At 34.4% G+C, this 15,531-nt stretch overlaps 3 non-coding genes across 3 annotated transcripts; all 3 read left to right on the top strand.

Annotated features, from left to right (window-relative positions):
• The first annotated feature begins 3,887 nt into the window (after nt 1-3,887).
• On the top strand, nt 3,888-3,961 carry TRNAT-AGU (transfer RNA threonine (anticodon AGU)). Its single transcript has one exon. It is a non-coding gene; the product is annotated as a tRNA-Thr (tRNA).
• A 2,233-nt stretch (nt 3,962-6,194) lies between these two features.
• On the top strand, nt 6,195-6,268 carry TRNAT-AGU (transfer RNA threonine (anticodon AGU)). Its single transcript has one exon. It is a non-coding gene; the product is annotated as a tRNA-Thr (tRNA).
• Nucleotides 6,269-8,528: 2,260 nt separating this feature from the next.
• Nucleotides 8,529-8,602, top strand: TRNAT-AGU (transfer RNA threonine (anticodon AGU)). The gene has a single exon. It is a non-coding gene; the product is annotated as a tRNA-Thr (tRNA).
• The last annotated feature ends 6,929 nt before the right edge of the window (nt 8,603-15,531 follow it).

The following is a 15,531-nucleotide window of genomic DNA, read 5'->3' as shown; positions in this document are numbered from 1 at the left end:
CACACACACACAACCAACTCCCCCCCCCACCTACACACAAACACACACATACATACCTCCACCCCCCCACACACACACATCCCCCCTACACACACACACGCTTATTTTTCAAGATAAGCAGGTTGCAAGGTCAGACATATATATGGTGGCGGCCATCTTGGATTTTGACGTGGCGACCCAATTTTCGATAGCGTTCTTCCTTGTGCCTAGATACACCCACACACCAAATTAGAAGTTGCTACTTCGCTTATTTTTCAAGATATGCAGGTTGCAAGGTTCAGACATACATGGTGGCGGCCATCTTGGATTTTGCCGTGGCGACCCAATTTTCAATAGCTGGCGCATGCGCAGATGGGTTGCACTGCGATGCCACTGAAAAGCGACTGAGAAAACCGCGCATGCGCAGATCGCGGACATGATTCATTTCGATTTATATCTTTATTTAATTTCCGAAAAGACGTCTGAATTCGAAAATCGCGTGATGACGTGACGACGTAAATGCATTTCTTCATATAACTTCAGATCGGCTGGATGGATTGTGACGAAATAAACGGCATCGTGTAGGGAATTTATTTGCGCAAATTTCAAGACCAATTACGACCATGACAGCCATTTCCTTCTCGCACAGCACCTTACGTAATATGTGGATGGATGTTTGCATATGCGCAAATGGGCCATTGTATTTTCGTGTATTACGTACGCGCCTTGATGGGCTTACTTTCAGTGAAATACGATCGAGTTAAAAATAGTCAGAATTTGAGCAAATCTGTTTCATTCGTTTGTTAATATGTCTCAGCTATTGACAAAGCTGCAATTATAATTTTTTTTGCGGTTCAAATGACCGCGGGAGATCGCGTTATCGTGAGCACGTACTGGAAAGACAAAATGGTGTGTTTCTTCTTCTTTCAACAATAAAGACTTATAGCTTCGCGACCGTACATCCAATCATCTTGAAATTTTGCACACTTGTTACTCTTCATGACTTCTACTACAGTATGAAGTTTCACATCGATCAATAAAGCGATTCAAGAGATATCCATTTTTAAAAAAAAAATCGTTTAATTAACGATATCTGCCAAACCACGTGACCTATCGCAAATTCTAAAATGACATTTTAGTAGACTGACATGCTGAACAGACCTGTGAAGTTTCTCCTCGATTGGATCAAAAATGAGGGAGGAGCTAGGTTTTAAAGGTTCATGTTTAAAAACGTCATAACTCTGAAACCATGTGTCGGATGATGTCGTGCTCGCTGACTTTTTTGTTCGTCATGGGTATGCGATTCTGCTTGCAAAGTTTGGCCTCGATCTGTTCAGCCGTTGAAGAGAAAAATGGATTTTCGTGTTTTCACGAAAAACAAGATGGCGGCCGAACCACGTGACCTGCGACGTCATAATTACCATTAAAATATTCTACAGACCGAGTCCCTCCTATGGTGAAAATTTTATCTCAATCGGCCCTATTATTGCAGAGAAAATATTTTTTAAAGGAAATTAAAACTGAAAATGGCAAAAGCACTGGGAGATGTGGCCTGGCAGGACAAAATGGTGTGTTTGTTCCTCTTTCAACATTAAAGACTTTAGCTTCGCGACCGTACATCCAATCATCTTGAAATTTTGCAAACTTGTTCCACCCGATGAGAGCTACATTGTATTAAAAATTCAAGTCGATCCATGCAGTGGTTCAAGAGTTACAAGCTTTTTAAAATTTAAATTCCATTATTTATTGCGGCCAAACCATGTGACTTAAAAAAACGTCTCAAGTAACGATTAAACATCCCCCCATGAGGAACATTTGTGTAAAGTTTCCACTCGATACCTCCACAAATTATGGAGGTGATTCCATTTCTAGTTTGAGATTTGAAAACGTCATAACTCTGAAACCACGTGTCGGATGACGTCGGGCTCGCTGACTTTTTTGTTTGTCATGGGTATCCGAATACGCATGCCAAGTTTGGGCTCGATCCGTTCAGCCGTTGCGGAGAAAAATGGTTTTTTGTGTTTTTTCACGGAAAACAAGATGGCGGCCGAACCATGTGACGTATGACTTCGAAAATTTTCGCATTCTGAGTTTTTTTTAACTAAGCATCTGGGGGAAAAATCTCTTTTTCGGGGGAGAAAAACTGTGTTTGACGAATTCTAACCTCTTAACGTTAGCATTTTTGATATACTCAATACACATGTTTTTTGTTCCCATTGCAGAGTTCTTTAGAATGAGCCATTCCTCAAATTTTTCCATTGAGCCGTTTCGGAGATACAGAGGGGCAAATTTGAAGGTGTTTTACAAGATGGCGCCCATACCACGTGACCTATGACGTCATCATTAGCATTAAAAAATTCTACGAGCCTAGCCGATCATTTGATGAAAATTTCCTGTCAATCCGTCCAGCGGTTGCTGCGAAACTTAATTATGAAGTTTTCGGAGGTGCAAAATAGGGTGGAAGAATAATAATAATAATAATAATAATAAGAAAAACTCGAGCAGTAATAATAGGTTACTCTCCATTTCATGGAGAGTAAACCTAATTAAACCTCTTAACTTATTTAAAACTGGAACTTTTTTAAAATGCATCTTCAAAAATAAATTTGATCCTCATTATAATTTAACCTCTTAATTAAATTTGATCTTCAGTAAAATTCAACCTCTTCATTTCATTTCATCTTGATTATAATTCAACCTCTTAATTCAATTTGATCTTAATTATAATTCAACCTCTTAACTTATTTAAAACGGGAACTTTTTTAAAATTCATCCTCTTAATTTAATTTGATCTTAATTAGAATTCAACCTCTTAATTTTATATTATCTTCATTATAATTCAACCTCTTAACTTATTTAAAACTAGAACTTATTTAAAATTCATCCTCTTAATGAAATTTGACCTTAATTAAAATTCAACCTCTTAATTAAATTTGATCTTAATTATAATTCAACCTCTTAATTTAATTTGATCTTTATTATAATTCAACCTCTTAATTTAATTTTGTCCTTTATTATAATTCAACCTCTAAATTTAATTTGATCTTAATTATAATTCAACCTCTTAATTCAATTTGATCTTAATTATAGTTCAACCTCTTAATTTAATTTCATCTTAATTAGAATTCAACCTCTTAACATATTTAAAACTAGAACTTATTTAAAATTCATCCTCTTAATGAAATTTGATCTTAATTATAATTCAACCTCTTAACTTATTTAAAATACATCCTCTTAATGAAATATGCTCTTAATTATAATTCAACCTCTGAATTAAATTTGATCTTAATTATAATTCAACCTCTTAATTAAATTTGATCTTCATTATAATTCAACCTCTTCATTTAATTTGATCTCTATTATAATTCGACCTCTTAATTTAATTTGATCTCTATTATAATTCAACATCGTAATTTAATTTGATCTTATTTGTAATTCAACCTCTTAATTTCATTTGATCTTAATTATAATTCAACCTCTTAATTTTATTTTTATCTTAATTATAATTCAACCTCTTAATTTAATTTTATCTTTATGATAATTCAACCTCATAATTTAATTTGATCTTAATGATAATTCAACCTATTACCTTCTCCAAAACATATTTACTTTCTTTACCCACCCATTCCACACCATCACTACTACCTTCTCCCAAACTTCTTTACCTTCTTTACCCACTTGTCCCACACTTCTCTTACTTGTTTTCTCTTTCCTCTAATCCTCCCAACTCTTGCTTTTCTCAATTTTAGTTTCCTCATTTAAATCCTCCCTTTGAATACGTAATAAATAGATGACCCCAAAGCACACTGTCAAAAATAAAGAAAGTTAACTGTTCGTCTGCAGACGACGAACTCATGGAAGTGCTAGTCTCTTTCGAGGAGATGTAACTATATGCACCTCATATACCTGGCGCTGTGGCTTAGTTGGTTAAAGCGCCTGTTTAGTAAACAGGAGATCCTGGGTTCAAATCCCAGCGGTGCCTTTTTTTGTGCTCAGCCACAACAAAGTAGTAGAGAAGGTGTGCAAAAGCCACAACGATGTCCTTCACTCCTTCCTTTCAGTCCTGTTCCATCCGATATTCCATTTGCAATCTTTAGTGTTTCCCCTACTCCTTGAAGAGGCTGAACCAATCATTTTGAAACTCGGCGTGATGATTCATGACGTCGATCATGACTAATGTAACCGTTTTTAACTTTTCATCCAGCTGGAGAAGATAATTAACTCATTAACTCAAAATGTAAAAAAGGTTTGTGTGATCTCGTTTGACCCATTAGAGATTAGAGTATTAGACCCTTTAAACCCGTTAATTCGTCACACGTGGCGAGATTCCGTCATCATCTCACGAGATGTTTCATAATCATAATCTCATGAGATGTCACACTTCTTAATTTAATTTGATCTTAATTAGAATTCAACCTCTTAATTTAATTTGATCTTAATTAGAATTCAACCTCTTAATTTTATATTATCTTCATTATAATTCAACCTCTTAACTTATTTAAAACTAGAACTTATTTAAAATTCATCCTCTTCATGAAATTTGACCTTAATTAAAATTCAACCTCTTAATTAAATTTGATCTTAATTATAATTCAACCTCTTAATTTAATTTGATCTTTATTATAATTCAACCTCTTAATTTAATTTTGTCCTTTATTATAATTCAACCTCTAAATTTAATTTGATCTTAATTAGAATTCAACCTCTTAATTTAATTTGATCTTAATTAGAATTCAACCTATTAATTTAATTTGATCTTAATTATAATTCAACCTCTTAATTTAATTTGATCTTAATTATAGTTCAACCTCTTAATTTAATTTGATCTTAATTAGAATTAAACCTCTTAACTTATTTAAAACTGGAACTTTTTAAAAATGCATCTTCAAAAATAAATTTGATCCTCATTATAATTTAACCTCTTAATTAAATTTGATCTTCAGTAAAATTCAACCTCTTCATTTCATTTCATCTTGATTATAATTCAACCTCTTAATTCAATTTGATCTTAATTATAATTCAACCTCTTAACTTATTTAAAACGAGAACTTATTTAAAATTCATCCTCTTAATTTAATTTGATCTAAATAATAATTCAACCACTTAATTAAATTTGATCTTAATTATAATTCAACCGCTTAATTAAATTTGATCTTAATTGTAATTCAACCTCTTAACTTATTTAAAACTAGAACTTATTTAAAATTCATCCTCTAAACTAAATTTGATCTTAATTATAATTCAACCACTTAATTAAATTTGATCTTAATTATAATTCAACCACTTAATTAAATTTGATCTTAATTAAAATTCAACCTCTTAATTTAATTTGATCTAAATTATAATTCATCCTCTTAATTTAATTTGATCTTAATTATAATTCAACCTCTTAATTCAATTTGATCTTAATTATAGTTCAACCGCTTAATTTAATTTCATCTTAATTAGAATTCAACCTCTTAACATATTTAAAACTAGAACTTATTTAAAATTCATCCTCTTAAAGAAATTTGATCTTAATTATAATTCAACCTCTTAACTTATTTAAAATTGGAACTTATTTAAAATACATCCTCTTAATGAAATATGCTCTTAATTATAATTCAACCTCTGAATTAAATTTGATCTTAATTATAATTCAACCTCTTAATTAAATTTGATCTTCATTATAATTCAACCTCTTCATTTAATTTGATCTCTATTATAATTCGACCTCTTAATTTAATTTGATCTCTATTATAATTCAACATCTTAATTTAATTTGATCTTATTTGTAATTCAACCTCTTAATTTCATTTGATCTTAATTATAATTCAACCTCTTAATTTTATTTTTATCTTAATTATAATTCAACCTCTTAATTTAATTTGATCTTAATGATAATTCAACCTATTACCTTCTCCAAAACATATTTACTTTCTTTACCCACCCATTCCACACCATCACTACTACCTTCTCCCAAACTTCTTTACCTTCTTTACCCACTTGTCCCACACTTCTCTTACTTGTTTTCTCTTTCCTCTAATCCTCCCAACTCTTGCTTTTCTCAATTTTAGTTTCCTCATTTAAATCTTCCCTTTGAATACGTAATAAATAGATGACCCCGAAGCACACTGTCGAAAATAAAGAAAATTAACTGTTCGTCTGCACACGACGAACTCATGGAAGTGCTAGTCTCTTTCGAGGAGATGTAACTATATGCACCTTATGTACCTGGTGCTGTGGCTTAGTTGGTTAAAGCGCCTGTTTAGTAAACAGGAGATCCTGGGTTCAAATCCCAGCGGTGCCTTTTTTTGTGCTCAGCCGCAACAAAGTAGTAGAGAAGGTGTGCAAAAGCCACAACGATGCCCTTCACTCCTTCCTTTCAGTCCTGTTCCATCCGATATTCCACTTGCAATCTTTAGTGTTTCCCCTACTCCTTGAAGAGGCTGAACCAATCATTTTGAAACTCGGCGTGATGATTCATGACGTCGATCATGACTAATGTAACCGTTTTTAACTTTTCATCCAGCTGGAGAAGATAATTAACTCATTAACTCAAAATGTAAAAAAGGTTTGTGTGATCTCGTTTGACCCATTAGAGTATTAGACCCTTTAAACCCATTAATTCGTCACACGTGGCGAGATTCCGTCATCATCTCACGAGATGTTTCATAATCATAATCTCACGAGATGTCACACTTCTTAATTTAATTTGATCTTAATTAGAATTCAACCTCTTAATTTAATTTGATCTTAATTAGAATTCAACCTCTTAATTTTATATTATCTTCATTATAATTCAACCTCTTAACTTATTTAAAACTAGAACTTATTTAAAATTCATCCTCTTAATGAAATTTGACTTAATTAAAATTCAACCTCTTAATTAAATTTGATCTTAATTATAATTCAACCTCTTAATTTAATTTGATCTTTATTAGAATTCAACCTCTTAATTTAATTTTGTCCTTTATTATAATTCAACCTCTAAATTTAATTTGATCTTAATTAGAATTCAACCTCTTAATTTAATTTGATCTTAATTAGAATTCATCCTATTAATTTAATTTGATCTTAATTATAATTCAACCTCTTAATTTAATTTGATCTTAATTATAGTTCAACCTCTTAATTTAATTTGATCTTAATTAGAATTAAACCTCTTAACTTATTTAAAACTGGAACTTTTTAAAAATGCATCTTCAAAAATAAATTTGATCCTCATTATAATTTAACCTCTTAATTAAATTTGATCTTCAGTAAAATTGAACCTCTTCATTTCATTTCATCTTGATTATAATTCAACCTCTTAATTCAATTTGATGATAATTATAATTCAACCTCTTAACTTATTTAAAACGAGAACTTATTTAAAATTCATCCTCTTAATTTAATTTGATCTAAATAATAATTCAACCACTTAATTAAATTTGATCTTAATTATAATTGAACCGCTTAATTAAATTTGATCTTAATTGTAATTCAACCTCTTAACTTATTTAAAACTAGAACTTATTTAAAATTCATCCTCTAAACTAAATTTGATCTTAATTATAATTCAACCACTTAATTAAATTTGATCTTAATTATAATTCAACCGCTTAATTAAATTTGATCTTAATTAAAATTCAACCTCTTAATTTAATTTGATCTAAATTATAATTCATCCTCTTAATTTAATTTGATCTTAATTATAATTCAACCTCTTAATTCAATTTGATCTTAATTATAGTTCAACCTCTTAATTTAATTTCATCTTAATTAGAATTCAACCTCTTAACATATTTAAAACTAGAACTTATTTAAAATTCATCCTCTTAATGAAATTTGATCTTAATTATAATTCAACCTCTTAACTTATTTAAAATTGGAACTTATTTAAAATACATCCTCTTAATGAAATATGCTCTTAATTATAATTCAACCTCTGAATTAAATTTGATCTTAATTATAATTCAACCTCTTAATTAAATTTGATCTTCATTATAATTCAACCTCTTCATTTAATTTGATCTCTATTATAATTCGACCTCTTAATTTAATTTGATCTCTATTATAATTCAACATCTTAATTTAATTTGATCTTATTTGTAATTCAACCTCTTAATTTCATTTGATCTTAATTATAATTCAACCTCTTAATTTTATTTTTATCTTAATTATAATTCAACCTCTTAATTTAATTTTATCTTTATGATAATTCAACCTCATAATTTAATTTGATCTTAATGATAATTCAACCTATTACCTTCTCCAAAACATATTTACTTTCTTTACCCACCCATTCCACACCATCACTACTACCTTCTCCCAAACTTCTTTACCTTCTTTACCCACTTGTCCCACACTTCTCTTACTTGTTTTCTCTTTCCTCTAATCCTCCCAACTCTTGCTTTTCTCAATTTTAGTTTCCTCATTTAAATCTTCCCTTTGAATACGTAATAAATAGATGACCCCGAAGCACACTGTCGAAAATAAAGAAAATTAACTGTTCGTCTGCACACGACGAACTCATGGAAGTGCTAGTCTCTTTCGAGGAGATGTAACTATATGCACCTTATGTACCTGGTGCTGTGGCTTAGTTGGTTAAAGCGCCTGTTTAGTAAACAGGAGATCCTGGGTTCAAATCCCAGCGGTGCCTTTTTTTGTGCTCAGCCGCAACAAAGTAGTAGAGAAGGTGTGCAAAAGCCACAACGATGCCCTTCACTCCTTCCTTTCAGTCCTGTTCCATCCGATATTCCATTTGCAATCTTTAGTGTTTCCCCTACTCCTTGAAGAGGCTGAACCAATCATTTTGAAACTCGGCGTGATGATTCATGACGTCGATCATGACTAATGTAACCGTTTTTAACTTTTCATCCAGCTGGAGAAGATAATTAACTCATTAACTCAAAATGTAAAAAAGGTTTGTGTGATCTCGTTTGACCCATTAGAGTATTAGACCCTTTAAACCCATTAATTCGTCACACGTGGCGAGATTCCGTCATCATCTCACGAGATGTTTCATAATCATAATCTCACGAGATGTCACACTTCTTAATTTAATTTGATCTTAATTAGAATTCAACCTCTTAATTTAATTTGATCTTAATTAGAATTCAACCTCTTAATTTTATATTATCTTCATTATAATTCAACCTCTTAACTTATTTAAAACTAGAACTTATTTAAAATTCATCCTCTTAATGAAATTTGACTTAATTAAAATTCAACCTCTTAATTAAATTTGATCTTAATTATAATTCAACCTCTTAATTTAATTTGATCTTTATTAGAATTCAACCTCTTAATTTAATTTTGTCCTTTATTATAATTCAACCTCTAAATTTAATTTGATCTTAATTAGAATTCAACCTCTTAATTTAATTTGATCTTAATTAGAATTCATCCTATTAATTTAATTTGATCTTAATTATAATTCAACCTCTTAATTTAATTTGATCTTAATTATAGTTCAACCTCTTAATTTAATTTGATCTTAATTAGAATTAAACCTCTTAACTTATTTAAAACTGGAACTTTTTAAAAATGCATCTTCAAAAATAAATTTGATCCTCATTATAATTTAACCTCTTAATTAAATTTGATCTTCAGTAAAATTCAACCTCTTCATTTCATTTCATCTTGATTATAATTCAACCTCTTAATTCAATTTGATGATAATTATAATTCAACCTCTTAACTTATTTAAAACGAGAACTTATTTAAAATTCATCCTCTTAATTTAATTTGATCTAAATAATAATTCAACCACTTAATTAAATTTGATCTTAATTATAATTGAACCGCTTAATTAAATTTGATCTTAATTGTAATTCAACCTCTTAACTTATTTAAAACTAGAACTTATTTAAAATTCATCCTCTAAACTAAATTTGATCTTAATTATAATTCAACCACTTAATTAAATTTGATCTTAATTATAATTCAACCGCTTAATTAAATTTGATCTTAATTAAAATTCAACCTCTTAATTTAATTTGATCTAAATTATAATTCATCCTCTTAATTTAATTTGATCTTAATTATAATTCAACCTCTTAATTTAATTTGATCTTTATTATAATTCAACCTCTTAATTTAATTTTGTCCTTTATTATAATTCAACCTCTAAATTTAATTTGATCTTAATTAGAATTCAACCTCTTAATTTAATTTGATCTTAATTAGAATTCAACCTATTAATTTAATTTGATCTTAATTATAATTCAACCTCTTAATTTAATTTGATCTTAATTATAGTTCAACCTCTTAATTTAATTTGATCTTAATTAGAATTCAACCTCTTAACTTATTTAAAACTGGAACTTTAAAAAAATGCATCTTCATAAATAAATTTGTTCCTCATTATAATTTAACCTCTTAATTAAATTTGATCTTCAGTAAAATTCAACCTCTTCATTTAATTTCATCTTGATTATAATTCAACCTCTTAATTCAATTTGATCTTAATTAAAATTCAACCTCTTAACTTATTTAAAATGAGAACTTATTTAAAATTCATCCTCTTAATTTAATTTGATCTAAATAATAATTCAACCACTTAATTAAATTTGATCTTAATTATAATTCAACTGCTTAATTAGGTTTACTCTCCATAGATGGAGAGTAACCTATTATTACTGATAGAGTTTTTTCTTATTAGGTTTACTCTCCATGAAATGGAGAGTAACCTATTATTACTGCTCGAGTTTTTCTTATTATTATTAGGTTTACTCTCCATGAAATGGAGAGTAACCTATTATTACTGCTAGAGTTTTTCTTATTATTATTATTATTATTATTCTTCCACCCTATTTTGCACCTCCGAAAACTTCATAATTAAGTTTCTCAGCAACCGCTGGTCGGATTGACAGGAAATTTTCATCAAATGATCGTCTAGGCTCGTAGAATTTTTTAATGCTAATGATGACGTCATAGGTCACGTGGTATGGGCGCCATCTTGTAAAACACCTTCAACTTTGCCCCTCTGTATCTCCGAAACGGCTCAATGGAAAAATTTGAGGAATGGCTCATTCTAAAGAACTCTGCAATGGGAACAAAAAACATGTGTATCGAGTATATCAAAAATGCTAACGTTAAGAGGTTAGAATTCGTCAAACACAGTTTTTCTCCCCCGAAAAAGAGATTTTTCCCCCAGATGCTTAGTTAAAAAAAACTCAGAATGCGAAAATTTTCGAAGTCATACGTCACATGGTTCGGCCGCCATCTTGTTTTCCGTGAAAAAACACAAAAAACCCTTTTTCTCCGCAACGGCTGAACGGATCGAGCCCAAACTTGGCATGCGTATTCGGATACCCATGACAAACAAAAAAGTCAGCGAGCACGACGTCATCCGACACGTGGTTTCAGAGTTATGACGTTTTCAAATCTCAAACTAGAAATGGAATCACCTCCATAATTTGTGGAGGTATCGAGTGGAAACTTTACACAAGTGTTCCTCATGGGGGGATGTTTAATCGTTACTTGAGACGTTTTTTTAAGTCACATGGTTTGGCCGCAATAAATAATGGAAGTTAAATTTTAAAAAGCTTGTAACTCTTGAACCACTGCATGGATCGACTTGAATTTTTAATACAATGTAGCTCTCATCGGCTGGAACAAGTGTGCAAAATTTCAAGATGATTGGATGTACGGTCGCGAAGCTAAAGTCTTTATTGTTGAAAGAGGAACAAACACACCATTTTGTCCTGCCAGGCCACATCTCCCAGTGCTTTTGGCCATTTTCAGTTTTAATTTCCTTAAAAACATTTTCTCTGCAATAATAGGCCGATTGAGATAAATTTTCACCATAGGAGGGACTCGGTCTGTAGAATATTTTAATGGTAATTATGACGTCGCAGGTCACGTGGTTCGGCGCCATCTTGTTTTTCGTGAAAACACGAAAATCCATTTTTCTCTGCAACGCTGAACAGATCGAGGCCAAACTTTGCCAAGCAGAATCGCATACCCCATGACGAACAAAAAAGTCAGCGAGCACGACATCATCCGACACATGGTTTCAGAGTTATGACGTTTTTAAGCATGAACCTTTAAAACCTAGCTCCTCCCTCATTTTTGATCCAATCGAGGAGAAACTTCACAGGTCTGTTCAGCATGTCAGTCTACTAAATGTCATTTAGAATTTGCGATAGAAGTCACGTGGTTTGGCAGATATCGTTAATTAAACGATTTTTTTAAAAAAATGGATATCTCTTGAATCGCTTTATTGATCGACGTGGAACTTCATACTGTAGTAGAAGTCATGAAGAGTAACAAGTGTGCAAAATTTCAAGATGATTGGATTTACGGTCGCGAAGCTATAAGTCTTTATTGTTGAAAGAAGAAGAAACACACCATTTTGTCTTTCCAGTACGTGCTCACGATAACGCGATCTCCCGCGGTCATTTCAACAACAAATGAAATTCAATTGCAGAATTATCAATAGCTGAGGCATATTAACAAACGAATGAAACAGATTTGCTCCAATTCTGACTATTTTTAACTCGATCGTATTTCACTCAAAGTTATGAGCGCCTGAAGAAGAAGAAGAAGCGTTTAGCTTCTCAGATAAAATAAATAATTCTGTCTGCAATTTTCAGGTTAATTTTCTTTTTAAAATGGCTTTTTCTGCAATCAGTGCATGGATTGACATGTGTGGATGTGTGTGTGGGTGTGTGGGGGGGGGGGGGGGTTGGTGTGTGTGTGTGTGTGTGTGTGTGGTGTTTAGAGGGGGTGTGCGTATGGGGGGAGGGGTGTGGTGGGGGTTAGGGGGATGTGTGCGTGTGTTTGTGTGTGTTAGGGGTGGGGGGATTTGTGTGTGCATGTGTGTGTGTGTTGGGGTGGGGGGGGGGGGGGTGTAGAGATGTGTGTGTGTGTGTGTGTATGTGGGGGGGGGGGGTGTTGGTGTGTGTGTGTGTGTGTGTTTAGAGGGGTGTGCGTATGGGGGGAGGGGTGTGGTGGGGGTAGGCGGGATGTGTGCGTGTGTTTGTGTGTGTTAGGAGTGGGGGGATTTGTGTGTGCATGTGTGTGTGTGTTGGGGTGGGGGGGGGGGGGTGTAGAGATGTGTGCGTGTGTTTGTGGTGTGTGTGTGTGTGTGTATGTGGGGGAGGGGGTGGTGTGGAAGGGGATGTGCGTTTGTGTGGATATGTGTGTGTGTGTGTGTGTGTGTGTGTGTTGGGGGTGGGGTGTGTTTGTATATGTGGAGGGGGGGGGGGGTTGGTGTGTGTGTGTGTGTGTGTGTGTGTGTGGAGGGGGTGTGTGTGTGGGAGGGAGGGGTGTGGGTGTGTGTGTGTGTGTGTGTGTGTGTGGATATGTGTGTTTGTGTGTGGGTGTGGGATGTGTGTGTGTGTGTGTGTGTGTGTGTGTGTGTGTGTGTGTGTGTGTGTGTGTGTGTGTGTGTGTGTTGGGGGTGGGGTGTGTTTGTGTATGTGGAGGGGGGGTTGGTGTGTGTGTGTGTGTGTGTGTGTTTGGGGGGAGGGGTGTGGGTGGGGGTAGGGGGGGATGTGTGTGTGTGTGTGTGTGTGTGTGTGTGTGTTGGGGGGTGGGGGATGTATGTGTGTGTTGTGTGTGTGTGTTAAGGGTGGGGGGATATTGTGTGTGTGTGTGTGTGTAGGTTGGGGGGGGGTTGGTGTGTGTGTGTGTGTTTAGGAGGGGTGTGCGTCATGGGGGAGGGGTGTGGTGGGGGTAGGGGGGATGTGTGCGTGTGTTTGTGTGTGTTAGGAGTGGGGGGATTTGTGTGTGCGTGTGTGTGTGTGTTGGGGTGGGGGGGGTGTAGAGATGTGTGCGTGTGTTTGTGTGTGTGTGTGTGTGTGTGTGTATGTGGGGGAGGGGGTGGAGTGGAAGGGGATGTGCGTTTGTGTGGATATGTGTGGGTGTGTGGAGGGAGGGGTGTGGGGGTGTTTGTGTGTGGGTGTGTGTGTGGATATGTGTGTTTGTGTGTGGGTGTGGATATGTGTGTTTGTGTGTGGGTGTGGATGTGTGTGTGTGTGTGTGTGTGTGTGTGTGTGTGTTGGGGGTGGGGTGTGTTTGTGTATGTGGAGGGGGGGTTGGTGTGTGTGTGTGTGTGTGTGTGTGGAGGGGTGTGCGTGTGGGGGGAGGGGTGTGGGTGTGTGTGTGGGAGGGGGGTAGGGGGATGTGTGTGTGTGTGTGTGTGTGTCGGGGTTGTATCCAAGGGGGTTGTGTCAAAGCATGTCCAATGAAAGTGGGGTTGTATCACAAGTGGGGTTGTATCAAAAGTGGGGTTGTATCAACAGTGGGGTTGCATCAAAAGTGGGTGCGAGTAAACCGGTCATCACTGCCAGCAGTTTTAAAGTGGCAGTTCTAGTTATTATTATTATTATTCTTCCACCCTATTTTGCACCTCCGAAAACTTCATAATTAAGTTTCGCAGCAACCGCTGGACGGATTGACAGGAAATTTTCATCAAATGATCGGCTAGGCTCGTAGAATTTTTTAATGCTAATGATGACGTCATAGGTCACGTGGTATGGGCGCCATCTTGTAAAACACCTTCAAATTTGCCCCTCTGTATCTCCGAAACGGCTCAATGGAAAAATTTGAGGAATGGCTCATTCTAAAGAACTCTGCAATGGAACAAAAAACATGTGTATTGAGTATATCAAAAATGCTAACGTTAAGAGGTTAGAATTCGTCAAACACAGTTTTTCTCCCCCGAAAAAGAGATTTTTCCCCCAGATGCTTAGTTAAAAAAAACTCAGAATGCGAAAATTTTCGAAGTCATACGTCACATGGTTCGGCCGCCATCTTGTTTTCCGTGAAAAAACACAAAAAACCATTTTTCTCCGCAACGGCTGAACGGATCGAGCCCAAACTTGGCATGCGTATTCGGATACCCATGACAAACAAAAAAGTCAGCGAGCCCGACGTCATCCGACACGTGGTTTCAGAGTTATGACGTTTTCAAATCTCAAACTAGAAATGGAATCACCTCCATAATTTGTGGAGGTATCGAGTGGAAACTTTACACAAATGTTCCTCATGGGGGGATGTTTAATCGTTACTTGAGACGTTTTTTTAAGTCACATGGTTTGGCCGCAATAAATAATGGAATTTAAATTTTAAAAAGCTTGTAACTCTTGAACCACTGCATGGATCGACTTGAATTTTTAATACAATGTAGCTCTCATCGGGTGGAACAAGTTTGCAAAATTTCAAGATGATTGGATGTACGGTCGCGAAGCTAAAGTCTTTAATGTTGAAAGAGGAACAAACACACCATTTTGTCCTGCCAGGCCACATCTCCCAGTGCTTTTGCCATTTTCAGTTTTAATTTCCTTTAAAAAATATTTTCTCTGCAATAATAGGGCCGATTGAGATAAAATTTTCACCATAGGAGGGACTCGGTCTGTAGAATATTTTAATGGTAATTATGACGTCGCAGGTCACGTGGTTCGGCCGCCATCTTGTTTTTCGTGAAAACACGAAAATCCATTTTTCTCTTCAACGGCTGAACAGATCGAGGCCAAACTTTGCAAGCAGAATCGCATACCCATGACGAACAAAAAAGTCAGCGAGCACGACATCATCCGACACATGGTTTCAGAGTTATGACGTTTTTAAACATGAACC

The sequence above is a fragment of the Myxine glutinosa genome, chromosome 3 (assembly GCF_964187855.1).
Source record: "Myxine glutinosa chromosome 3, kmMyxGlut1.1, whole genome shotgun sequence".
In the NCBI taxonomy this organism is placed as follows: domain Eukaryota; kingdom Metazoa; phylum Chordata; class Myxini; order Myxiniformes; family Myxinidae; genus Myxine; species Myxine glutinosa.
This window is presented reverse-complemented; position numbering and strand designations above follow the sequence as displayed.